The sequence below is a fragment of the Phalacrocorax carbo genome, chromosome 12 (assembly GCF_963921805.1).
Source record: "Phalacrocorax carbo chromosome 12, bPhaCar2.1, whole genome shotgun sequence".
NCBI lineage: Eukaryota > Metazoa > Chordata > Aves > Suliformes > Phalacrocoracidae > Phalacrocorax > Phalacrocorax carbo.
In genome coordinates this window covers 23,176,398-23,203,172 of record NC_087524.1, presented here as the reverse complement: position 1 = coordinate 23,203,172, position 26,775 = coordinate 23,176,398, and the positions used below count along the sequence as shown (strand labels likewise).

Sequence of the window (26,775 nt, the reverse complement as noted above, 5' to 3'; positions counted from 1 at the left end):
CACAGAATGCCACGGCATGGCACGGCATGGCGTGTCACGGTGTGCCACAGCATGGCATGGTGTGACACAGCACGGCACGGCATGGCATGGCATGGCACGGTGTGACACAGCACGGCATGGGATGGCATGGCATGGCATGGCATGGCACGGCACAGAATGCCACGGCATGGCACGGCACGGTGTGACACAGCACGGCATGGGATGGCACGGGATGGCATGGCACGGCACGGCACAGAATGCCACGGCATGGCATGGCATGGCGTGGCACGGTGTGACACAGCATGGCATGGTGTGACACAGCACGGCACGGCATGGCATGGCACAGCACAGAATGCCACGGCATGCCATGGCATGGCGTGTCACGGTGTGCCACAGCATGGCATGGTGTGACACAGCACGGCACGACATGGCATGGCACGGCACAGAATGCCACGGCATGCCATGGCATGGCGTGTCACGGTGTGCCACAGCATGGCATGGTGTGACACAGCACGGCATGGCATGGCATGGCACGGCACAGAATGCCACGGCATGCCATGGCATGGCGTGTCACGGTGTGCCACAGCATGGCATGGTGTGACACAGCACGGCATGGCATGGCATGGCACGGCACAGAATGCCACGGCATGCCATGGCATGGCGTGGCACGGTGTGCCACAGCATGGCATGGTGTGACACAGCATGGCATGGCACGGCGTGGCATGACGTGGCACGGCATGGCATGGTACGGCACGGCACGGCATGGCATGGTGTGACACAGCACAGCATGGCACAGCGTGGCACCACCCCAGCAGCAGCCCCCCAGCGTTCCCCGTGCCGGCGGGGCCCAGGGCGGTCGGGGTCGGGCCCGGCCGTGGGCGATGGCAGGATGCGCTGTGCCTGTCCCGCAGCCGCGGCAGCGGCGTGTGATGCTCTCCAGGGTTCCCAGAACATCGCTTGCGGCATCTGTGCCGATTGCCCGGTTTGTGCTGCTCGTCAGGCGCTCGGGGCCGGGAACGCGGTTCTAACTCAAAACAAGCCAACCGCGTTCCCATTTTCTTTAGCCCACCTGAAGCCGGCTTGACTCAAGTCACAGGGTTAATCCCTGAATTTCAGGCCCAGGGAACAGGGCTGTGCTAATTCTTTCCTGGAGATTTGCTAATTTGATTTTTCTTTTCCTGAGACATCAAAGCCGAACCTCCAGAGCAGAACTTCCTAATCAGCACAGAGAAAAGGAAATCACTTATTTAGTGGGAAGGATGTAGGCATACAGAAGGGAAACATTTCCATATTCTTTATGTGGGTATGAAAAACAAATTTAAAGAGTGAATCCCCTAAAAACTATTTTCGTTGCAAAGAAATGAAGCTTTGCGACCCTTCTGTGTAGTCGTCTTGTTCTCTGTACCTATAAAAGAGAGCATCAATGTGATGAGGTGAACTGGAACATCTTCATGTTCAAAATATTTTACATTATGGACTGGAAGAGGAGGGAGGAAGCCGGGAAGAAACAAGGTACTCGTGAAGAGTGCAAAGCCCTTAGATTAAATCTGCTGAGCGCTGAGTCAGTCCTGCAGTTTCTACGACGCCTGTGAACGTGTTTTGGAGTCCCTAACTCCACAGAAATCCAAGTTTAGACCCCCAGGATCCCATCGTTGTACACCAAAGCCAGCCTGCAGTACACAGCAAAGTGTTGGCCAGATGAGTCGCCAGTGGAAGCCACAATTTAATTATCTAATAAATGATTTTAAAAGCGTATATAGTAGAGCTGTATGAGACTACTTCCCTGCTAACAAACAGCTGCCTCTTGCTATGGACACAGTAGTCCAGCTACTTGTTGTTGGGTCTTTTTACAATATCCAACAATTTTTGCCTAAATACGCTGCGACTCTGAGGACTGCCAGAATATTTCAGATTTGGTCCAAAACCTGAATTTTAGCACCAGCTAAAGCTCTCATCACAGCCACAGGAAAGGAAAAAAAAAAAAGCCCTGGGGCCTCTCCGACGACAGAAGTGAGGCCAAGCGGCTCATTGCTGTACGAACTCCGCAGAGGAGCCAAGGAGGCTGCTGGAGCAGCGCTACGGTTGCTCCTTCCCCAGCTGGCCGTGGCACAAAGTAGTACAAAACATCAAATCTGGTTCCATTTTCTAGAGGTCAGAACGAGCCCATTTTCCACAGTTTTCCGCTGTGTTTTATACCCTCGGATTTTATCCAACCCATTTTAAAAGCTACTGCTGCTTCAAAAGCTGGCCTGCTGACGAGACAGCCCCAGTGCACTTGGGCACCGACCGGCGCAGGGTTGTGGCCACCTGGGGATGCCCGAGCCCCACGCCGCCCGCCGCCCGCGACCGGGCCGGGCAGAGGCTGCTCCGCGGAGCCGCGCACGGACGTGCCAGCCGCTGGCTGGGGGAAACCCGTGGCACCAGTGCTTCGTCAGCTGGGACACCTGGCATCCCTGCAGGCCAGGCTGCAGCCTCCAGCCCTTCCGCCAGCTGCAGTTTTTCCCTTGGTACGTGTTTTGGCAGGTTGCAGGGTCCTTGGAGCAGTGTTCAATGACTTCTGGGTGCTGCAGGGGCTGCTGCGGGCTAAAAGCTGCTGGGACCCTTTTTGGCCATGCACAAATGCTTGTGACATGCAATAGGGTTAAACTGGAGTTTTAAACCGGGCTTCTCCCCTGCTTTCCCTGTGCCCATTGCTTGTTTCCACCTCTCACTCTGCATGGGTTTGCACCCTCGCCCACACCCTTGGCGCCAGCCGCTGCCTCTCCCCCTCCCAGCCGTGCAGACCCCCAGGCTCGCCCAGCATTACCGCCCTGGGTGGGCACAGGGACAGGCTGGTCCCCGCCGCCGCCGCCGGCCTGACGGAGCACCGGCCAACAGCCACCCACTGTGGGGGCAGCCGTCGGTCCTTGCAGCGGCATCCCCGAGGCCCGGCAGTGGATTTCCAGGCTAATTCATCTGCTGCACAGCAGCTGATGGCAGCACCATTATTCCCAGCCAGAGGTGCGAGGACATAATATTTACCCTTTCTTTTATGACGTCATTTTTCAAAGATTAAATTAGGGCAGCCTAATTTAAATCCGTGGGTAGAAATGTGCTGTTGGCAGGGCAGTCCACACCCGGTGTGGGCTCGGCAGCGCCGCCACGATCTGCTGGAAACAGCTGAGCTCTCTGTTGGGATGCCCGGTCGTTTTGGTCTAACCGCACTCTGCCAGCAGTGCCATTCAGTGGATGCCGGAGTTGCGTAGGATCTAAAATTCAGGAGGACAAGGGGATGATGCTTACAGGAAAGTCACACCGAATGTAATGGAGAATGAAAACATTCCCAAACCGGGAGGCTTACCTGCATAGCGCTGTGCAGTTAATGACAAAAAGATGACATTAATTTCTGCTTATTTTACAGCAATATCATCTCTTTTGCTTTTAATGGACTTTGAGACCAATTTCTACAAAAATCCTAAACTTTCTTTGCAACATTTGCTAAGCTGAATGCTTATTCCAAACACAAAATACAGCTGTATAAATTACACATTATTTAGTGACTCATAAGAAAAACTGTTAACAGTGAGGGGTGGCTGAGAAAATAATTACACAAGAAATCCTGCAAATTGGAAACATTGCGGGACACTCCCAGCATAAATCTGAAGGCCTAAAATGAATCTCAGCACCCCCCGGCTCTTGCGGAGGGCGGGCGGCCGCGGGCTCGGGGACGGGCGCTGGGTGCGGGGCCCGTCGGGCGCTGGGGCAAAGGCAGCAGCAGCACCAGGGCGCCGGGAGCCCTGCCAGGCGCTCCCACGCTCCGTCCCCTGCGCGGTGGCTGGGCGCCGGGAGCGTGGGGCAGGGCTCCTGCCTGGAGGCACAGGGGGCGTTTCTCTGAAACCCAAAGTGTGTTTCATTTAGGAAGTTTCATGACACTCGCCCGAATCTGCAGCAATTGCAGCACTAGGCAAAGTGCTTGGGACGTCACCCGGGCGGAGGGAGTCAGGCACCCAGGTGGCAGTATGAGTTTAGTCCTGTTTGTTTTAGCCTGGCAGTTAGGGCAGGGCTGAGCTGGCTGCCAGCCATGCTGGGGAGGTCGCTGGATTCCCAAGCCTCCCTTTTATTTACTAAAATTTCTCCAAATGATACGTGAGCTGTAACTTTCCCAGGTGTCTCCTGGGTGTCCCTCACTCATCACCCCAGATAATAACAGTGCGGTGCAAAAAAACCCCAAGAAACCAAAGAGCTGACAGGGTTGTGAGATGCCCTTTCAAACACCCTCCTGTTAAACTGCTGTCTTTAAAAGCGAGCGTCTCCTTTGGGGTGACAAGGCTGCGCTAACGAACCCTCCCCCACTGGGTCTCATGAGGCGCAGGGACCTCCGAGGCCACCTCGTCTTCAGCCCCCTCTACCCCGGGCATGGGAGGGTGGTTGTGGGCAAGCACGGGGGCTGAGCGGACAAAAGGCAGACAAAGGAGAAGAAAACCCCAAATGAATCTAAAAGCAGCCTGGAAATCATGAACTCCGGGTTTGCCACCCGTGGGCAGCTGTGCTCGTCTTGCACCAGGGCCGTGGGCTGCGTGGTGGGTCACAGAGAGACCCCGGGCTGCCGCAGCCCCTGCTCCCGGTCCTGCTGGGGACCCGGCCCTTGCTGCGTCCCCAGGAGCTGCAGGGAGCACAGGCTTCCCTCCTGCAGCCGCAGCCCGGCCTCCTGCCTGTGCGGGCGAGCTCTGAGCGAGCCCTGCCGCAACTAACTGGCTGCTGGGAAGGCATTTCCGAGGGAAATAGGAAGCCGGTTTGTTAAGGATCGCCTACCCGGATCCAAACCTCTGCCCCAGCGTCAGGAACAGCCTCAAGTTGTTGGAGCAACAAGGCCAGCCACGGCTGAGCATCAGCGTCACTCACCAAGAGAACGGCAATGCTGCTCGGAGAAAATGAGTGACAACAGCTGGGGACACTGCAAAGAGGCAATACAGAGCCTGCAGCATCATTTCCTTGGGGGAGGAACACACGCTGAAGCAATTCTGCAGCTTAACACCTCTGCTTTAGTCTCAGAAGTACTTTGGTCCGGTAGCTTGGCCCTGTGTTTTTGCCAGCACGCCCACGGGTGCCCCCGGTGCTGCGGTGTACACCTGCAGCGAGCACTTCCCCTCCCCCGGGACGCCCGTTTCCACTCCTGATTAATGAGGAGAACAGCAGCAGCACCATGGACCAGAAATGCACATCTGCTTTGGTTTCACCTCAACCTCCTTCCCTCAAAAGGTGGTTTGTGTGTCACAAAGCTTTGGACATACTAAGGTATAATTTCCCGGATACAAGTTGGAAATTTTGACAGCTGCGCAGGGGGTAGGATGGACTGCAGACAAACCCAGACAGCGAATTCGTTCTTTTTTCATAACAAAAACAATGACTTCACTAGAAGCATAATATGCCGTCTTTTCCTCTGTTGGGAAAGTACCATTTAGTCTCCAGCTACTTCCTGAGTAAGCCAAAATAGCGGTGCCCAGCACGGGAGCAGGATCGGGATGGAGGGGAGGAGGATGTTTCCTCCAGGCAGGTGCAGAGGCTGCTCCGGGATGCGTCGGCAGCGTAGCAGTTCCCAGCCAGCAAATACCACAAAGGTCAGCGACCAGAAATAACTAAGTTGGGTTTTTTTCTATTTCTCATTTCACTCACATCCAAAAGCAGGATCCCAACTATTTTCCATGGTCTTTAACCTATGCCTTCACTAAGGATCAGCTGCATTTTCCAAGCGAGCCTGTGATCTGAGCTGCCTGAGCAAGAGGAGTTGACCCGTCGGCCTCCGCTCCTCTGCCCGTGCGGCTCCCACCCCCTGCCCGTGCGGCTCCCACCCCCTGCCCGTGCGGCTCCCACCCCCTGCCCGTGCTGCTCTCATCCCATTCATTGCAATTAATAATAATTTAAAAAAAAAAACAAAAAAAACCAGAAAAACACATTTAAGTGAAACTGCATTTTTCCAAAAAGCCCCAACCTCATTTAACTGGAAAAAAATTTTCATTGAGCTCCAGTTCAGCTTCATTACAAAAAACTTCTAGTTTACACTTTGCAATAAGAAAAAGATTGTCAGCATTTTCAAACAGACTCTTAGCTTTGTTGATAATTCATTATTATTATTATTATTATTTCCTTCTTTTATAACTGTCAATATGTGAGCTCATCTTCTACCTGATAACACTCAAACTCTGGGGCCAGCAGTTAAGATAAAATGGGGCAATTGCAGAAGCCCCCCTGGGTAAATGTGCTTGTTCTGGCTGAAGGAAATGCTGCCCGACTGCTCTGTTATTCCCGTGCAAACGCATATGGAGAGGGAAGGGTGGACGGAGGCTCCCACCTCATTCGGGAGGAGCAGCGCTTCTCCGGGCGCCCGGCGAGCTGCTGGCACGCCGGCTCTGCCAGGGCAGAGAGATTTCACTCCGGTACGACTGAGGGCTACTGAAGATTTTGCTCTGATCTCCAGGTTCCCCTGGGAACCCTCCATTCCCTTGCAGGAGTTTCCCTGCCACAAACCAGCAGCGGGGTGGCTACCGAAGAGCAAACCCGCTCCGGTAGCCTGCGCTCCAGAGACGGGCCCCAGCCCAGGCGCGACGCTGCCGGCTGACTGTGCGGCCGCCTCTGTCCTGGCACGGGCTACTCGATTACGCAGATATAATTGACCAGAGCTTGCATAGGCGCAGATGTTGTAAATGGACACAAAATGATCCAGCCAAAGTTTTTCTTTTTATTCTAGCCAACCTATTTGTTTAAATCTTCTGCATAAGTGAATTCCAGAGAGATACAATGCTCAGCGAGAAGAACATTTCTTCCATTGGTTCTAAATGTACCAACCTTCCCATTTGCACTTGGCCTCTTGAAAAATACTGCTGTTAATTATTATCATTACTGGATCATAGAAACAGTCTTGAATTTTAACCATTAAATTTAACTGACAAAGAAGAGCAACTCAAAGCCCTGGAAAATTACATGGATTTTCAGTGCAACTCTTTAAAAGGCTTCTTCAAAAAAATCTACTTAAAACCACATTATACTCTCTTAGCTTGTTTTGATCTTTTAATTCAATTGGTTTGTCCTTGGAAATCAATAGACCACTAAGAAAATACAGTTCTATTTTCCACATCTAATGCAGAATATGTGAATGAAAATAATTATCAAGACGGCCAGCCAGGTGGAAAATTCTGTCCATTTTATCTCTGCAGTGAAAGCTGGAGTATCAAACACATTCAGATACATGAGAAATTCACCTCCATTATGTTTAATCCTCCTCAGTGGCGGTACCGTGGTGTAATCGCCCCCTTGGCAGAGCAGTGGCACGCTGACGCAAAGCACATTCTTCGCCTATATTACATTTACAGCCCAATAATAAAACCTGTCCTTGGGATCTATCATCGATGAATGTTTGACAGCACAAGGACTTTAGTACCAGTAAAAAACCCAACCGAACAAAAACCACCCAAAAAACCCCAAATCGCGCTGACTGCTCTGACACGAGTGAGAGCAGCGGCGCCTGGGGTGGGCTTCGAGCGCGGGTCTTGCACTGAAACGGCGAGGCCGATGGCGTTGAAGTTTGAGGTGGGCTCAAGCCCAAGTGAAGCAATGCCGAGGCGGAGACCTGGGATCCGGAGAGCTGGGAGGAGAAAACCGACCCGAGACTCCCCTGAGAGGAGACCGGAGCTGACCCCTGCCAGGATCCTCACCATGAGGGGCACAGCGTGGCGGCTTCGACGGCCGCCCTACGCCAAGCAGGAGGAAAGAAAAAGCCGGAAAAGTAACGGCCCCGGAGGGAGGCGCAGCCGCGAGGCGACCGCTCGGCCAGAGCGCTGGGCGCCGCTGGGAGCGCGTGCCTGCACCGGGTGGCGGCGCAGGAAGGTGGGACGAGGCCGAGGGCTCGGGACCGGCCGATCGCGGTGTGCGGCAGGCGGCCGCGCCGGCACAGCCATGCGGTACAGGCGGCCGCGCTGGCACAGCCATGCGGTACAGGCGGCCGCACTGGCACAGCCGTGTGATACAGGCGGCCGCGCCGGCACAGCCGTGCGGTACAGGCGGCCGCGCTGGCACAGCCGTGTGATACAGGCGGCCGCGCTGGCACAGCCGTGTGATACAGGCGGCCGCGCCGGCACAGCCGTGCGGTACAGGCGGCCGCGCTGCCGGGGCTGCTTCTGCCACACAAACCATGTCACTGCCCAGGCAGGAGGGTCCACCACGGGTCAAGCACCTTCCACAAACTCTTCACCACAGCCAGCGTGTCATGTGTGTGCGAGTGGGTTCGAGGCTTAAAAGCACCAACTGTCCAGTATTTTGGGATTTTTCTTAGATTTTACCTATATTTGTGACTTGGCACTAAGAGGCTCCCACGCTGAGCACGTACAAACACGCTAAACGGAGCATGGGGGGATGATCACGTACACATGTAGCATATGGGACCAGGTGCCTTCGACATTTGTTTATGCATATTAACATTATAGAAAATTAATCGTAAGGAAAGCAAACACTCCAGCCTCACATTCCCTGCACGGCTGAGTGTGATCGTTTCTCTGGCCTCTATTGCTAGAAAAATCTTTCTTTTGATGTCCTTTGAAACTTTGTCCTTTGAACTATAGTGTTTTCTCTACCACTGCTGGTGGATCGCACTCCCAACAGCTCAGAAATCTGAGATTTAATTTCAGGCTTCAAGGAAAACTTTCAGTGCAAATTGATGTGCTTTAAGCAAGATATACCTGGAAACTATCTAGTAAAAACCAAGATCTGCAATTTTCCCCCTAAGCTTTCAATAGTCTCATACATCTCACCAGATCTGCAATATTTAGAAATAGTTGTTGTTGCCACTGAAAATAAAAACCACAGCATATTTGGCCATCACACACACATGGCTAAATATAACACCTGACGGAAAACGGCAACAAACAAGGTGGTTATGGCATGGGATAAAACCAAGAGACAAATAAACCTTATCCATAAATAAATAAACAAATAAATAAAAGGTGGGCACTTTCCTTTTCCAAGTTCCCACAGACTCTTTCGAAACAGGCATTTCTGTGAGTGACTGCAGAATTTGCAGACAAAATAAAAAGATTTTAAGCCAGCTATTATGCAGAGGTAAGGGTGGGTAAGCCACGTCCGAGCTCTCCAGCTGTGCTTCGCCATCACAGGCAGCTGCTCTCACCTCCGTCGCTTTGGGTTTGCTGGCAGGGAAAGCAAACGTGCTGCGCGGCACAGAAAGCGGAGCGTTGGGCGGCTGTTTGACCCGAACCCTGAGAGCCGTGCCCAGGCGTGAGCAGGGCCCCGGGGTCCCCGTGTGCACCACGGGTGCTCAGGGCCCCCTCAACCCCCCGCTGCTGCTGTGGTGCTTTGGGAAATCAAGCTCCCTATGTGCAGAAGGGGAGACCTGGCCAGCATCACGCACGTGCCCACAGCATCGAGTGTGTGGTTGCTCGTGCACTGTGCTCCCCGGCGTCCTGCTCCCCGGCTGGGGTCTCCAGGACATGGTAGCAGCATTGGCCCGGGCACTGGGGACCACTGCTGCCACACCGCTGGGGAGCCTGCGGGAAGAGATGCCAGACTCCCTGTCTCAAATGCGTGGCTCACCCCCGGCGCCCGCCCGTGGGGTCGGACTTGCCCAGCTGTGCCCTTTGCTCGCTGCGTGGCAGACGCGTGCCTGGGCAGCTGGAGCAGGGCGCGGACGGAGGGCTGGCCCGGGGCCGTGGGGCTGTGCACCCCGGCTGGCCGTCTCCATCGCTCCTCGTCGGCCAGAAGCAGAGGTCTTCCTGCAGGCTCAAGAGTTCCAAGTATTTTCCACCTCTGCCACAGTCCCCCGAGCAGCAGCCAAGCACTTGACTGATGCGGCCAACTGCGGTCAGAAAATACAGTTTCGGGGCTGGGAGCGCAACAGCGTCCTGCTCAGTGCAGGGACAGGAGCAGGGACGCTGGGGCAGGGGCAGCGCCCACCTCCACGGACACCAGGGCAAGATTTTCCTTTGGGACCTGGTTCCTGAGCAGGAGCCTAGGTCAGAGAGAGCAGTAACAACATGTTGAGCATTAGTTTGGAGAGGAAAACTTGTTTCGTCTTCCTATGGAATGACAATGCAGTTAATTCCTTCGCTGCCACAGAGGCACAGTTTGCTCGTCGTTGTTACATTGGGAGTATTTTTTGCACGATAGTCTTTGAACCTGGGCGGCACTAGGCATCAGAAACATTCCCAGTTCTGGAAAACAGTTGCCAGAGCTGACATTTATGCTTGCAGTCGTGCCTGCACCTCGATCTCCTGCTCCGGGGGAAACACCTGCCAGCAACCGACGGAGCCGCCTTCGAGGGTCTCTGAGCGAGTGATGCTGTTCCTCCTCCCACGCGCAGGGCCCGAGCCAGGTTTGGGGAGGCAGCTGGCAGCCCCACTCGTGTCGCTGCTGGCCCCTTGTGTGCAGCATGCCCAGCACCCCCCTGCAGTGGGGGCACGTGGAGCTCAGCTGCTGCCATACGTCTTGCTCATCGGTGACATGCATTTTCTGTTACGGTGGAGCCTATTTTAAGCTCACCTGTTGTGGACCGTATCCACAGCAAGCTCGAAGTCAGCATTTTTGCGTACCTCCTCTGCAGTGGAAGGGGCATGGAGCCCAGCTGCCTCCCTCTCCTGATATAATTCCCTATTTGCAGGGGGCAGTTGAGGCATGGGGACATTCAGTGACCATCAGCATCAGAAGCTAAAAGGTGTCGGTGGCACTTACAGAGTATCTGTCACCAAATATTGCAGCACCCGGTCCCTGCCCGGAGCTCTGAGCGCCAGCCAGAAAACCTACATCAACAAACCAACCGTCTCCTCTTGTTTCATTAGTGCTCATTAGGAGGGTTTGCAATGGCATGTGGGAAGTTCTGCCAGCTGGATGTGGTATTTAAATATCACAAGTATAGTGTGCGCATGTGTGCGCACGCACAAAATAACCAAAAATTTATCACAAACAAGCATCTGCCTCGGGGAGCTCACATCCATGTGAAAAGAAACTGGCTGTGCAAAGACTCACAGCCAAGCTTTAGGTTTCCGTTCCCCCCCAGTACCCCTGCAGCTTACCCTCATTCCAGAAATACCCTCAGATTAACAAAAAAGAAACAGAAAGAGCCCTGGGAAACCAAGCCCTGCATGTCTTTGGAGGCTGAAGGCTTCCCCACCACCCTCCTCCAAATCAGCTGAAGGAGTCATCTGATGGAGGTCAGATGCTGCCAGGATTTTTAGAGGGTCTATTATACATTAGTCCGGCAATGGTAAAGCATAGGCAAGTGCCCTGAATGCCCCTTTCACTGCAAACTTTCTCTTGAGTAAATTTTCAAGACACTTCTGTGCCGTTTATGTCAGTTACGTACTGTATTAATGAGGTCTTCCCGAGGCCTCCGTTTGAAGTGCTCCTCTAACAAGCACAGACAGGTTAAATTGCCGAGGCAGGCGAGACCCTGCAGCTCTCTCAGGCAGCGGTGCTTCGTGCTCAGCTTCCTTATGGGGGCACTGACGGCATCAGGCGTACCCCGAGGCACGAGTTCAGGGGGTCTCGCAGCCCACGCCTTGCTCCTTCTCTGCCATCGGGATGTTTTACCAAACCCAGGTGGGCAGCGTCCCCCCGACAGCGTGCCCTGGCCCTGCAGCTGGGACCACCGCCGCTGGCCTCGCTGCTGCTGCACCACCCCCCGCAGACCCGCGCGTGTCTGCACACCTGCACGCAGCGTGCACGCACGCACGCACGCACACACGCACGCACACACCCAGCCATCGCAGCTGGTCTCTGCTGCCCGGGCAGCTCGGGGCTCTCCCCGAGGCGTCACCCCAGCAGGAGGGCAGGGGCTCGGTTCCCCTCCTGCCCACGCTCGCACCCGGCGCGCCCCTCCAGCCGCCCCCTCCAGCCGTATCCCAGTGCTCTGCTGAACGGGGCTGGCTCTGCCTCCTGACCCACCCTGAACCAGCAGTCGCTGCTGCAAAATCCCGAGGGCTCCCTCGCTCCCCAGAGCTGGGCCAGCAAGATTTTTGCCTGTGTTTCTCACAGTAATGTTTGTAACCTGAATTAGGCCACTGCAGCTGGGAAAGGGAGAATTTTTGTAAAAAGCCTTCTGTGTTCCCCAAACCTGATTTTAACTCCCTGCAGGGCGACGGGTTCTCTGGCTGTGTCGTGCCCCCGCCAGGCTGTGCCTGGGTTAGCCCTGCTGCGATGCCCGGCGGTGGCAGCGGGGCCAGCGCGGCGGCACCAGCGTCTGCCTTTCCCGGGTGCTGTGAGTCACTAACGGTGCTGTTCCCAACACGCAGGTGACAAATACCGTGGGTGGGTTTGTCTCCAGAGACTGAGTTTTGAAGTGAAGAGTCTGGCTGCAGGGAGGATGTCTCATCTCCCTAGGAAGCCAGGCTCTCTGCAGCGTGCGTCCCTGGGGACAGCGTGGGCACAGAGCCCCACCACCCCCTCCACGCTGCACGGAGTGGGGCAGGTGGTCATCACCGCCCCTTTGACAGGCATCAATACTCAGCCTGTGCAAACAAGTGGTTCCCCAGAGGAGCAGACGGGACCGGTGTCAGGTACAGGTAGCCCAAGGCGCTCCCGCTACCTCGGGTCTGTCCTTCAGGCCTGTCCTTCAGCCGCCGTCCTCTGCCTGGGACCCCGCAGAGCACAGGGCATGCGCGGTGCCCCGGTGCGTGGCCTCGGGCAAGATATTTTTAGGCCAGAGGTCAGAGATTGAACAATAAGTTTTGGAAGAAAAGCGTTGACCAGGCCTGATAATGGTTTGTACAGGCATCAGCTGTCAAACATTTATGTTGTAGCTCTCAAAATACAGGGAGCATCATGCTGTGCAGGACTCAGACCACTCCACCCAGAGGATTTCAGGTTGCGTCTGGAGGGAGGTGAAACGCCACACTACATTTAAAGCATCTGAAGGAAAAAAACCCACCCCAAAGCCTGGTTTTGCGTATTACACACACTCAGTTGCTGCATGTGGGAACGAATGGGGACGGTTTTTTGGAAGAAAGAAAATTTCTATAACGTAATTGCTTTCCCTGTCCTAGTTTGTCTTTCCTAATCATAGGAAGGCTTGTGACGGGTATTTGGGGGAAGAGGGGTGCACGCCAGCTGCAGAGGCTGCTGTGTGCACGGAAGAGCTGTCGTTTCTCCAGGGAACGCTGCTGCGGAACAATGACCTCCTGCTGCAAAGGAGCATCCTCCACCCCTCCCTCACTCCCTGGAGATCCACTCCTCCTCCTCTTCCAGCCCCTCTGTGCCGCCTCCTGCCCTTCACAGCTTCCTCCTCCCCTCTCAATCCTGTCCTGCTTTAGGCATCTGGAAAACCCTCCAGAGCCTTGGTCTGCACGAGAAAATCAGCCACGGGATTTGGCAGGTGTCTCATGAGAGCAAACCATCGCACGCACAAATGGGCTTTTGCCACTTTTTGGGAGTGGTTTCACTGTAAAATGAAGGGGGGCTGCAAGCAGGGAGGCGTCAGCGTGCACGGCCGGGTGCAGGCGAGCTCCACTGCCACGGAGAGCAAGCAGATCTGCCGGCGAGAGTGTGAACTCTCTGTTAGAGGCGGTGAGCAGGGGCTGTGTCCTTGGCAGGACAGCTTTCTGCATTTTCAGGGACACTGGACAGTGCAAGGATGAAGCTATTTTTGGCTTGGACACTCCACACGCCAGACTCTGTGCAAACGCAGGCAGCCCAGAGCGTGGGCCCCGCTGCACCACGCCGTGGAACGGCCCCGCGCCCTGCCTGCGCACACCTGCATGCGTGGAGCTGCGCCACACGGCCGAAAGCAGCCTTTCCTTGCACCAACACCGCCAGGCGTGCACCGCCAGGCGCACGTGCAGAGCCCCACGCGCCTCTTCCCCCACCGACCCCAGGAGACGCGCGCCGTCAGCATCCCTCTGCGCGCGGCGGACCGTCTTCTTCCCAAACAAGCAGGGCCGGCCCGTGGCGGCAGCAGCGGCTGGGCTCGGTTTGTGTCTCCTCAAGCACCCCGCAACCACTCGGGCTCAGAGAAGCGCAGACTCCCCAGGAGCCTGAGCCGAGCGGGACCCCCGGCCGAAGCCACGAAACAGGGGGACTCACAGCTGCGGGGCTGCGTCTGTCTGTCCAGCGCCCCGGCCCAGCTGCGCCGCTCCCGCGCTCCCCGCTGGAAGGAAGCGGCCCAGACGCGGAAAATGCTTATTCGCTGCCAAAGGGCAAAAATGAGATGGCAAAGCCTACTTCTGCCTTCTGGTTTTTAGAATAAAAGTCTTGGGAACGGTGGCCTTGCCACCCCCCTTTTCCTGAGAAGAGACTGAGCAAGCCTTAAATACAGGCAGGTTGTTTTCTCTCTGGACTGTGCTTTAGGGCTGTCAAATCTTGCACAAAATGCTCACTCCTCCCAAATGGTTTTAAGGCACTGAAGTATAATAGGTGCTAACAAAACGTGAAGTGTTTAAACAATCTGACTATAAATCTCTTCTGCTTTCAATTGCTCAGCCTTTCATCCCCTGTCATAATTATTTATATTTTTCTACACCGAGTTCCTGGACAGATGAAACCTCAGCATCTAATGGAAAAAAACAAGTGGGGGCGGGGGGGTGGGGGTGGGGGGCGGAACACAGCAGAAAATAAAAAAGAATCCTTGAATTGCCAATACACATCACACAGAAGGAAAACAAGCAAATGCCCATTTTCATCACCCTGGCAAGCCACCCTGCCCCATCAGCGAACTGCTCTCCTTCCCCTGCCACTCACTGGATGGGTTTCCACCTCCTGCTTTTAATTCCTTTGTTTATTTAAATGCAACAATGAGTCAGCCCAAAGCACACGAAAAGGTGTGAGACGGCCGCAAGATAAGAATACAGTGCAAATTTTAAAAAATCAGACACGGGCTTCAATTCCAACAGCCAGGTGGGGAGCGGCGGCGTGGCAAGGGGGGGGCAGGCGATGCCGGCAGCTGCTGCGGTGGCCCTGAGACCCCCAGCCAGCACAGAAAGGGCGCGCTGCCTTCGGGGAGGGCAGCTGGAGTTATGTGATCCAGTGCTTGCTTGAAGAAGAAAAATATTTTGCTTTCGAAGGAGATGATAAGCCGTTGCTTGGATTCTTTCAAAGTACATCTTTGGGATGTTTATGCATAGAAATTTATTTTTATTTTTATTTCCAATTCCTTTTTTTTAAGTCTAAGAAATGTGCTTGCAGTGCTGGTAGGGAGGATAACATAGTCATACAGTGCATTAATTGCCAGGCATGCATCACGCATCAGATTCAGCTCCAGTAGAGACCAAGCCTCACACACGGTCCTAAACTTTATGAAATTCTCCTTTATTGACTCAAAGAACTAAAGAGAGTAAAACTCCTCTCCTTGGAAACATCCCAGCAAAGATTTACAGATTTCCACAGTCAAGTCCAAAGCAGAAGCGCAGACCTTGGCAGATAACGTGTTCTTCACTCCTAAGGAAGGGAAGGAACTCTAAGGAACTCTAAGGAAGCATTTAATGTTGTTGACTCACCAATGAAGTTCACATTAAACACAAGTTATATTTTTAAATGTTAGCCATAAATAACTATCATATTTTTAAACATGATTTCCCTTTCTATATTAGATGTATATCTCTACCTAACACTGTATTAACTCAGTTGCGTTAGTTTACTTTGTTTACAAACAAGCCTCGAGTAAACCCTCTACTGTTTGGAGATGATAATCTATTTTTGTTGGTTTAAGCAAGAGTGCTGCGAGCAGGCTCAGACCGTGCTCCATTTCCTTCACGTTAGCTGTGCTCCAGAGGAAGGACACGGGTTTCTGCTGGAGGCTGACACCTGCACCGGTCAATTCGTTATTAGAACATCAAATGCTTACGCAAGGAAACACCTCTCTCCCCCTGTTCACCTCAAGCCGTAAGCCACCCCAGCTCCCTTAGCCGAGTAAGGAACAAGCCAGGGCTCGTTATCATCTGGTATGAACATAAAACATGAAATAAAATGATTAAGAAAAGCAAGCTGGCAAAGGAGTTTATTTGGTCTGTCTGGAGTTTAGAATGCATTTTTAAAGCTCTGCGGTCAGTAGATTTTGTTCTGCTGGAAGTGTAAATTACTTTTTCAAACACAAGCCTTGCTAATAAAGGAAATGCTCTTTGCACATGTAGATAGCTGTGCAACCTTTTATTTTTATCTTTTTTTGCAGTAAGTGAGCTGAAGTATCAGAGTCAGCTGTAAGTGGTAAGCCTAAATAGCGTATTCAAGAGGAGCGGGGTTTTGTTTAAAGACCCTTCCCTGGGCAGGCAGGACAGGCTCTCCCACGTGCCCCTTTGCCTCATACTCTCACCCATGTAAAACTGCAACGCAGAACACTGACACGCAGCAGGTCTGGGCGCAGAGCGGAGACTTTCGGCCTGGTGCCCCCGTTTGGCACAGCAGAAGAGGATACGGCCAGAGCATCGGCCACAAACTGGATCCCGTAGGCTGCCCTTGCTTTGCAGTGGAGCCCTTCTGTGCGCACGGGCACGGGTCACGCAGGCTGCAGCACGGGCCACAGCTTTGGGGGGCGAGGACTTGCCTCCTAACGCTGCACTGCCAACGGCTGCCTGAACGGCCACGGTTGAACCTACCTCGGGTAAATTTTGACTCCCATTGGTTCTGGGAGCTTACTACTAAATATTGGGTCCCTATAACCCAGAAAATGTTGGCAGATGAAAGTCTGACAGAAATTCCCTTGATTTAAAAATTGCTGCAGAGCTTTGCTCCCGCCCCGGGTGGTCGTTGCAATGGCTCAGGGCTGGGGCCAACAAGCCCTACCAACACCAAGGTGCGGGGTGTGCCACCGCGCTGGTTTCTGCACCGCTGCCTACCGCAGCCCAACGTTCGCAGTCTTTGCACAAAACCTTCAGTAATCCAAAGCGGGCGGCGCAGACTGGGCTCCCAGGGCTCCCCCCCACGTACAACACCTCCCACATCCCTGCAACCGCCTGCCCCCCAAACCCGTGGCTGGGAGATCTCAGCTGCAGACCCCGGCACGCATCTTCCCACCCACACTGGGGCAAGTGCCCCGATCCGCTGTTCCCAGGGGCACCACTCGACTTCCTCCACCCAACCACCCCTTCCCCTTCCCATCTTTAATTTCCTCAGCCTCACTCGGATGAGGGTGACAAGACCTGCCTGCACTTTTGCAATACTTGAGGAGGTTAAAACCAGAGAGAAAGGAACTCTGCTCCCTATCAGGGTGAGGTCTGATTGCCTTGGGAGGGGTGAGGTCCCAGGCGGATCCCGGTGTAGCACCTTGGCGTGACTCAGCGGAGCCTCCCCGCATCGCCGCAAGGTAGCGTGGCCACGCAGGCTGAGCACAGGTCCGGCCACTCTGTCCTCACGTGTAGCCCCACATGCCTCATGGGGTGTTTTAAAGCACGCAGTCGTCCTGGGGTGCCCACCAACCATTGCCCCCAAGGGGCTCGGACCGATGGGAGGCAAGAAGTGTGCCCAAAGAGCTGGCTACGGGAGTGTCACACAGCCCCGCGATAGATGGGCAACTCTAGCTGATCAGAGGAAAACCACACTCATTTCACCAGCATTCAGCCTGAAAGCCAAGGCCAGTATCAGTAAACCTGGCCCTCCTCCACCCTCCTGCTTGGGGGGAATGGCCCTGCAGCCAGTGCATGGCACTGCCAGTACTGCAAGCCATGCCAAGCCACTCAGAATCGCTCTTCTGTCACACTGCCAGTTTGTAAACCCCATGAATAGCTAATTTCTTAGCTACATTCAGCCCAGTAACTATATGCTCATTAAACACTGCTACCAGAGCTCATTAGTGAGCACATATGTCCCTGGCTGCCACACAGAGAGCATGCGTGGCTGCAGGGGGATGCTAACCTGCCCCGGGGGTGGCTGCAGGGGGATGCTAACCTGCCCCGGGGATGTGCTGAGTGCCCTGGGATGCTGTGTAAGGGATGCAGGGACAGCTGCCCCACAGATGGGCATTCCCAGGGGAAAAACTGCCCTTGTGGCACCTGCCCAGCTCCGCTCCCCTGCTCCCTGCACCACTGCCTGCTCCAGCTGAGAGCAGCCAGGTAACATCATCAGTCACGCACCCTGAGGGCAGCCCCCTCGCACGGTCTGTCAGTGCCAAAGCAAGATCAAAACCACGAGAAAAACCTTAGAGCCCAACGCCTGCAGCGCAGTGGTGGCGTGCACCGTCCCAGGGCGCAGGCCATGGGCACACTGAGCACACGTGTGCCACCAGCAGCCCGGGAGCTGCAGCCCGGCACAGGACAGGCGTGCAGAGGACGTGCGGCGGGCTCCTCTGCCCGGTATCGCCACAGGCAGTGCCACGAGCGATGGCGATCTTGCCCCACTGGCTGCCCAGAGCAAACGCACGTGGCTGCGAAGCTCTGTGCCTGCCTGCTCCCCCCGAGCGCTGCTGGGTGCCGGCAGCGGATTTACTGCTCCTGCCGGCTCCCGGAGAAAGCTGCTGCTCTGGATCATGAAGGTCGCTTCCTGTGGAGCCTGCCTGTTCAAGTTGTTTTCCACCGATTGCCAAGAGCAAGGGCAAAAAGTACTTACAGCAAGATAAAACCAATACAAATCTTTAAAGTAAAGGCCAAACCCCAGTGAACTGCAGAGTACCACCTGGGACCGTCCCAGGCACAAACTCCCAGGCCATCCCCATCGCTTGTTTGCCGAGCTCCTCCAGTGAGTCTCGGAGGAGCCCTTGGGCGCTCGCAAAGCCAGATTATACCAAAGCAAGAGGATTTCCAATCAAAGCACATCATGAGGGTTGTCCTGCCGCAGCTTATGTGCCTCTAATCTGCCTAGCTCGTCAGCATGCCCCACCTAATTACAATCAGGTAATCAGGTAATCAGGAGGTGGGCAGGAGCTGGAAGAGGACGTTTTATTTTCTGTTTAAATATGACACCTTTGCGTTAACCTACACCACCTGTAGTCGCTGGCTCCCTCACGGACTAGACTGCACTAGTTACACCAGTATTCAGGGGCGTTCCAGCTAGAGATGCAATACACGAACTACTACAGGAGAGCCACACCACTGCATCCCCAGCACTGCGGCTGCAGCGCGGCCCTCATGTCCACAAAGCAAAATATAAAAGACAAAAAAAAAAGCAGCACAAGAAAAGGGCAGGGAACATTTTCCTTGAGGTAACAAAGTTTTCTGGTTGGGACCTCCAGAAGTTTTGGGACTAAGGTAAAGCTTCTGGCTGGCCTGCTGGACAGACAGCTGCCACAGCCTCATTTTTCACCTCCTGAAACTAAAGGTATGTCTATATTGTCTATGTGTATTTTCCAGGCTACTGGAAAATCACCCTAAAACCCAGAGTGTCCATCCCTCCCCGGTCAGAAGCTGCTGCCCACAGAGGCGCCCATGAATCACTGCCGATAACCATGTGCAAGCCTGACATTTGGGAGGGCTTGGCAGCTGCCCTGCACCACGAAGATGAAGCCTTCCAGCTCATTTCTACTAGTGATTTATTGAAGATGACTGTTCTTTTCAGGAACCATGACTTAAAAACCTGTGATTTATGAAAACTCCATATGTGCTTTTGCTCTTGTTACCCACGGATCGCTTCCAGCGGGGTTTCCCCGCCGCTGGCGGCCATCCCCAGCCCCGTGTGAGAGCCAGCACGCTGCCGGCGGCACGAGAGCCACCCCGGGGAGTAACCGGGACCAAGGGCGCACGTGGAGCAGCAGCTTACAGCCCTCCATTTACTGTGCTCACCAAGCAACAGCATCTAAATTTAGTTCTCCATCTAATACCCTCTTTGGAGGAAGTGTCAGTTTTCCTCCGGCTGCAGGTGGCCAGCAGGCTGGCTGCTCGCTCGGTGACTGACCGCAACTGAATGACCCCCCAGCACCAGCACCCCATGTTTTGTCGTGTCCCATCTGCAGCCCTCTGGTCAGAGGGGTTCGTTGGTGCAGTTGCACAGATACCACTAAAAAATCAGAGGTGCAATGAGAACCCACCTCAGCAGGCTGAGGAATGCCCTCCCTGCAAACAGAGAAGCTTTAACAGCAAAATGCAGACAGGAATTTCTGCAGAGTAGCTTCTCAGCGTGTGCTATGGGGGGAGCTCCCTCTCTGCACACCCCTCCCAAAACACAGCCATGACGAGAACAGCATTGCTGTTGCTGATGCTTGTAGTTTCAACGTCTCACCGTATTTTTTTCCCCTCAGTCCCAGCACCCAGAGCAAAACCATCTAGCTAAAATTTCTGCCTCAAAAGGAGAAGTTAACTTCTCGTCTTCATCTGTGAGGAGCAGGAAAAGAGACTCAAGGCCACCGAAGAGAAACTCAAAGGGCACATGAAAGCACATTATTTAGTCAACGAATCCCACGGGCGTGTGGTTTTTAGGCTGACTCGTCTTTCGGAGGCGCAGCCAAGGCTGGCCGTGCTGAAAGAGCGGAGTCGCAGCTGCAGAGAACGGTTCCCCTCCCGGCAGCTCCGCGGCACACGGCCGGGCTGGCGGCACCCTCGCGCCTCGCCGCTGCGAGAGGACGCTCGTCAAGAGGTGGGAGCGAGCCCCCGGCGCCGGCGGCCGGCAGCGGAGCCGGGGCAGGCGGGCGTTGCAGCCCCAGCTGCGGCATCAGCTCCTCACCCCATTTGAGCTTCCCGAGACAACGAGGCTGGTAGTCCTCCATGCAACACTGAATCCTAAAATGTCTGTGGGTGCATCACCATGGGAAGCGGCTTTCCCCAAGCCTGCTCTGCCCGGCGTTCAGCCCAAGAGCAGGCTGTGGAGCTGGAGCGGCTGACCCCAGCACGGGCCACCGCAGCAGCTCCTGGGGAGGCTGACAAAGGTGTTCACCCCCGCTGCGAGACACCAGCCCACCCGCGGGAGCCTGGGCAGCCGCCTGCCGGGGTGCTTCGCCCGCAGCGAGGGGCAGGTCGGGGAGCTGGGCTGCCGGGTACAGCTCACCTGGGGCAGCCCCGGTCCCCGGCTTCCAGGTAAGGCTCTCACTGCCCTGGAGGGGAGCCCTGCGCGGGGCAGCCGGGGCGGGAGGGAGCCCCGGGCATGGGCACGGTCTCCCTGCGAGACAGATCCTTCAGCTGCTGAAACATCAGATAACTGAGGTGTGCCCGCTCCTCACTAGTCCCACGGCTGGTACCTCCAGTTCCCTGCACTCAGATGTTTTCTTCTTAAAGCTCCCAGGACTATGGGACTATCCCAGCAGCCAGGTGACTCTGCCTTCTGGAAAGCTTTATAGCCCTCATAGATATGAAATAAAATCTCAACATCTAAAATGAGTCAAGGCTCCAAGGCCACAGGACAAAGAAGCAAAACCACTTTTATATTTTTAAATTCTGGGGAGGCTTATCAAGGCCTTGTGAATGTTTGAGGTCAGCGATCCTGACTCTTCATAAAGGCCTTTCAGTGCTCATAAAAAAAAACCAAACCACACTTAGTTTTTCCACGGTGGTCAAAGTTAGAACATTTTCTTCAGCACAAAACTGTTTAACAAATGTTTTAAATAAGGCGATTCCTGTAGTTGCTTAGGCTAGGGTTAGCTTTTAAGAGACAAGGGTTATTTGCTGTTATTTTTAAGTTACTTGAAGGAAATTAATTTTGTGTCCCTTTAAAACAGTGCAAGCTGAGAGCAGGTTTTGGTGATGTGGGTCTGAAAAAGCTCATGCAACCAATGTCAGCTGTCTCCTTGGGCGCAAAGACGAACGTCAGCCCCGCCGCGCTGGCGGCTCTGGCCCAAAGCAGCTCCCGGGTCGGCTCCTGCAGGACGGGGCGGCCGTGCGGCTGCGCAGGAGTGTGCGTCCCATTAGCATGATGTTATGCAAAACGTAACTCACAAAATTCATTATTTCAGAATAGATTAACTCCGGTCGGTGCTCACTCCCGCTGCTAGCATCACGGCTAGGTTTAAAAAGCCAAAGATGCAAATGCCTGGCAGTGTCTCTCCGGCGTAGAGGAAGGCAAGTACAGGCCTAAAGCACCCTGAATCCCCTGGCATTTCTTGTTTCTTTGTCTCAGTCAGACCCGTTACCTTGTTAACTCACCACGTGGCAGGAGGATCAGCAAATCTTTAAACTCAATTTCAGAGAAATTTGATTGAGGAGTGACTTATTCCTACCAGGAATAAGTGAGGTCGTTGCTTCATAGGAAGCAACAGGCAATTTATTTTTCCTTTTCCGTGATCTTGGCTAACTGAATCACAGCTAGCAATCAGGCTGTCTGAGGGGTGAGGTCGTTAGATTAGCTCGGCAGAGGACACGAGGAGCTTAATTTGTCGGGCATCCCGCTGGGACCAATACCGGCCAAAGACGTGGGCTCTCCCACGACAGCAGCTAAATGGGTGTCCCATTAAAACCCCGGGCCTGCAGCAGCTGGGGGGGTTTGGTGCTCTGGGGCCCGGCCAGTCGACCCCACGGGCACTCGCAGGGTCTCCCCCCGCATCGCCTGGGCCGGCTTGCCCTCCAGCAGAAAGCTGCAGCTCCTGGAGCGAGGGGTTCGACGCAGGGCACGGTGGCCCTGGCCTGCCGCAGGGGTCCCGCCAGGGCACTCAGACCCTTTGCACATTTTAGGCTTTTGCTGTAAGCACAGGCATGGGACTCCCCCAGCTGGGGGGCTTCCCGCTCCATTGCGGACGGTGCAGAGGATGCCTGGGAGCGTGGCGGCAAGGCAACGCCGCCGATCGCCCCTGAGGCACCGGGGCGCCGACCCGGCACGGACGGCGGCGGGCAGGCTGGGGAGGAGCTCTGCCCACACCTCCCGGGCTCGGCTAGCGGCGGGTGAAGCATCTTGGAGTCAGTGCTGCCGAGGAACCCGGAGCATGGCCGCAGGGCTTGGGGTGCCCGGGGGTCTTGGGGCGCTTCCATCCCCGGGCCTCGCTCTGCAGCGCTGCCTGCATTGCAAATCAAAACAGAATCCGGGCAGTTGCTGGGCTTGGCCTCCGTCTCTAACGGCTTTGTGTTTATTCAAACTAGAAGAGCAAAGGCACCATCACCTGCCTTGTGAGCAAGGCAGCTCTTCCCAAGGCCAGCCTGGCTCACCCACCACAGAGAGGGTGAATTTCCATCAACTTCTGAAGGGCTTTTCTGAGAGGGTTGGGCCTGAGAACTTGATTTATTGCGAAAGGTTTTCAATATAATGCATTGATTTTCTGTTCTGCCTTCAAGTCTGCTGTCTCTATTACATAAGGAGCCTTGAACATACTACATATAGCTGCCCAATAAATATAACTATCAGCAGCTAAGGAACAACAAACCAACAGCAGTACCGTGGATCCTGGCCTGGGCTTGTATGTCGGACACAGCAAGGCGAAAGGCTCCCCAAATCACACCGCTGTCACCCAGAAAAACGCAGCAAAGGCATCTCCCGCCATCCCTGCGCTGCTGCATCCGCATTGCGTCAGGCACAGAGAAATCTGTAAACTCAGTGAAAACACAAAATGGAGCTTCTCCCTTAGCCGTGAGCTGATTTTGGTCCCACAGGGCTCAGAGCTGAATGTCACCATGAAAAGCATAAACCCGTCCTGCCGCCAGCCTCTCCCCGAGGCTGCCGCGCGGTGCCGCGTGCTGCCGGATCGCCCGCCGAGACCTGCCTCCCTCCTCGCACCGCTGCCTCCCACACCACGCGAGCCGGGCTCTGCACGGGAAAAGCCCAAGGTGAGGGCAGGAGAGAGCACTTTTCTGTGGCAGCTTTGAGGACACACTACTTTTCAGTCTCTTCCCAGGAAAAGTGCAGACTCTTCCCAGGAAAAGTGCAGACTCTTCCCCTCAGCCCCCCAGCCCCTCCATCCCCCTTTTTCCTCCCCTTTGCCTGCCAGGACCTCCTTTCGGGATGCGCAGCACCCGCAGGGAAGCACCTGGCAAAGCGGCAACTGCTGCAAACCCACCGGTCCCCCAAGGCCAGCCCGGCTCCTGCCGGCACGTGGCCTCCCGCCACAGCGGGGTCGGCTCTCACTGCTCTCTTCCCCGCAGAGGTGCCTGGGGGCATGGGTCTGATCCGTTCCTCCATCGCCTCCCAAATCTCGCCACCATCAGACTTTTGCTGCTGATGCTTCGGCAGCAAACGAGCTTCTCCCGGGGAACCACAAGACCGATTCCCAGTGTGCCGCCTGGGAAGGCTGGTGAGAACCGGGCACGTGGGAAAGCCCCGAGGGGTCACCATGAGGCCAGCTTTGCCTTTGTGTTACTGACGTCAAACCGAAAACATCAAACTTGCCTGCAACACGATGGTGCAGGGGCTTCCTCGGGGAGCGCCTGCCTGCAGCACGGGGCCGCGCCGCCTCCGCAGCCAGACCCGGCCGGAGTGCTCGAGCCAGCCCTGTCTGCGATGCTGTGCCTAAGATACTAGCAAATAACAGCGATGAAGTTACCGCTGGTGCTTGCAATTGAGTTAGCAAGACCTAATAAATGCAATTAAAAAGCCAAACCAAAATGCCTGAAATGCCGAATTTCTAGTAGATAAACAATTCTTTTATCTCCTTTAAGTAGAAGATCTGAATTACTGGAGTAACAGGCTCCCTATGTTTGTCTGGCTTTTAAGTTCTGCTGCAAAAAGATGTTTACTGACATACATAGCGCCTTCTTCTTTAAGCATTTCTGCAGCAGTGCATTAGTGATTCGATTACTCAGTGCTTTAAGTCAATTGAGTGAGATGAGTGGTAAGTTGCTACAGCAGACATTAGTATAATTTTTGCAAGACTGCAGAATTGCTTTCAAATCTCATAGGGACAAGTAATTTATTAAGAGATCCCTTACAAAGTTTGGCAGCGCTTTGCCGTAGGTGTGAGCCCAGCACAGCCCCACCAAGGTTGCTTTGGACCCTCTGGTAATGGGAGCAGAGGAGCGGAGCCGAGCTCCCCAGCGCTCCCTGCGTTGCCGTGCCAAGGCGTCACGCCAGCATGGGACGGCGGGCACGGCCGGGACCTTCGCTGGCGCTGAGACAGCGCTCCTTCCAGCCCGAATAGCGGATGTGAGCGCGAAGAACGTATTTTCTAGACAGGAAAACAACACAATTGGGCAGGAATGTGTTTCTTATTCTGTTCCCACTGCATGACCTCACTTCTCTTTATTTTCTGTTTCTCCAGAGCATTCTGCACCTTGGGTTACTGTCGGTCAACGGCCCTTCCCCTTGCCGGTACAGCTGGCTGCTTTGTCCCTGAAGCCGCGTCCCTTCCTCGCTGGGCTCTCCTCCGTCCATCAGCCATTACATTTTTTTCCCCGTAGCACTGAATAGTGAGCGGCAGGGTTGGTAGGTATGGTCCTATCTCGACTGCCCTGGCAAGCCCTGCCCCGGAGCACTTCCCAGCAGCACCTTCCAAGTCCAACTTCAATTGAGACTGTCAGGTACAGAAGTCTGGGTAACCTATTTCAGGGTGAAACATGGCTGGATTTTTCTTCTGCAGCAGATGCAAAGTACTTCTAAAATGAGTCAGTATTGTAACCGTAAATTCCCAAAGGACGGAAGCCCTGACTTCTGGCTACAGCCACTTGTTCCCTCACGTAGAGAATTACGGGTCCCGTTCTGCAGCGACAGATGATGTGTACGGGCAGCACTGGTAAACGACAGTTTTGTTTGCTGACTTGTAGCAAAGGGAAAAACCCAAAGCCCTGCACAAAAAATGCTTTTCTAAACAGAATGTTTTTCCACGCTTCCCAGAGGGACATCAGTGGTTCATGATGAAGGAAATGCTAGTGATACCACCCAAAAAGGAGCACCCATCACCGTTGTGCAAGCAACTGATCCTAACCAGCTGATCATAACTAATCCCCGGTACCTGTAATGGGAGGGGGAAAACCCCATTAATTACAGCTGATAATTAACATCTGTGATGGGAAGAACAGCTTAACCTTGAAATAAGGATGAATTACATTTAGGCGCGAAGGTGCCCCGGTGATAGCAGCAGCAGGACCCTACCACAGACCCTTCCAAGAAGGTGGGGTTGGGACCAGGCATAGCAAACAGCAAAGACAACAACATTATCGAACAGGTTTAATTAAGCCAAGGAAGCATTAGCTTTTCTCCAAAGCCTTCTGCAGTCTGTACAAACGAGGAGATATCAATTTGCATGTCAGCGAGCTGCTGGTTTTCTCTGCTGTACGTGTTCAGCATCACGCAGGGCGGACGCTGTGCCGCCGGTGCCGGCAGCTCCCGCAGCAGCGCTGCAGCGCACGGCTGTCCCCTCTCAGGGCCCGGAGGCGTTCGGTGTCTTACCGTCCCTCTCCACTGCGACATGGACTTAAATTTAGCTCCTTTGGAAAACTCTGTGCTGATTCTGCCTGGCACAGCCTTGCGATGCAAAGCCAGCCGAAGTCTGCAGACAGCGCAGAGGAGGGTCTGAGTCAGGCCTTTCCCACCTGACAAACGGCCTTCTCTCAGGGGAAGTTGTGTTTTTCAAGTCTCTGAAGGTAACAAAGCTTGTGCAGCCTCGCACCAAACCGACTTTTCCCAGCTGCTCAGTTCTGCCCCTGCGGCTCGGGTGGCCTGACGTTCGTTGGCTTGGCGTGCTGCTCCCTCGCATTGGCCTTGTAGGACAGCACCCCGTTCCTGCCCCCCAAGCTGTCAGGACACAAGCAGCTTCACCACACAGCACTCTACCTGATAACCGGCTCTCCATCCCATCCTGCGTGCAAATGCCCCCCCTCCCCAGCCCCATCCAGCACCCGAAGGCCGGTGGGAACAACCCACCCATGGCTGTGCCATCACCCACCAGCTCCAGATGTGCTCCCACCAAACCCCATCTCACAACCTTGGGGGGGTGCAGGAGTGCTCAGCATGTCCCCCATCACCCCCCGGCCACCCCACGGCAGCACCCATGCCCAGCAGGGACCACTGCTCGGGCACAGCCAGATGAGGAGATGGACACGTCTCACGCCATCCCAGGCA

At 54.7% G+C, this 26,775-nt stretch overlaps 1 protein-coding gene across 3 annotated transcripts in view; it reads right to left on the bottom strand.

Moving 5' to 3' along the window:
- The window catches only part of PWWP2B (PWWP domain containing 2B), a 106,531-nt gene that overhangs the window by 48,411 nt on the left and 31,345 nt on the right, over positions 1–26,775 (bottom strand). Inside the window, exon 3 of one of the 3 annotated variants that reach the window (XR_010375028.1) lies at positions 3,001–3,227. The exons of the other annotated variants lie outside the window; for them this stretch is intronic. The gene's annotated coding sequence lies outside the window, so the exon portion shown is untranslated. The remainder of the gene's footprint in view (positions 1–3,000; positions 3,228–26,775) is intronic. 3 annotated transcript variants of the gene reach the window in all.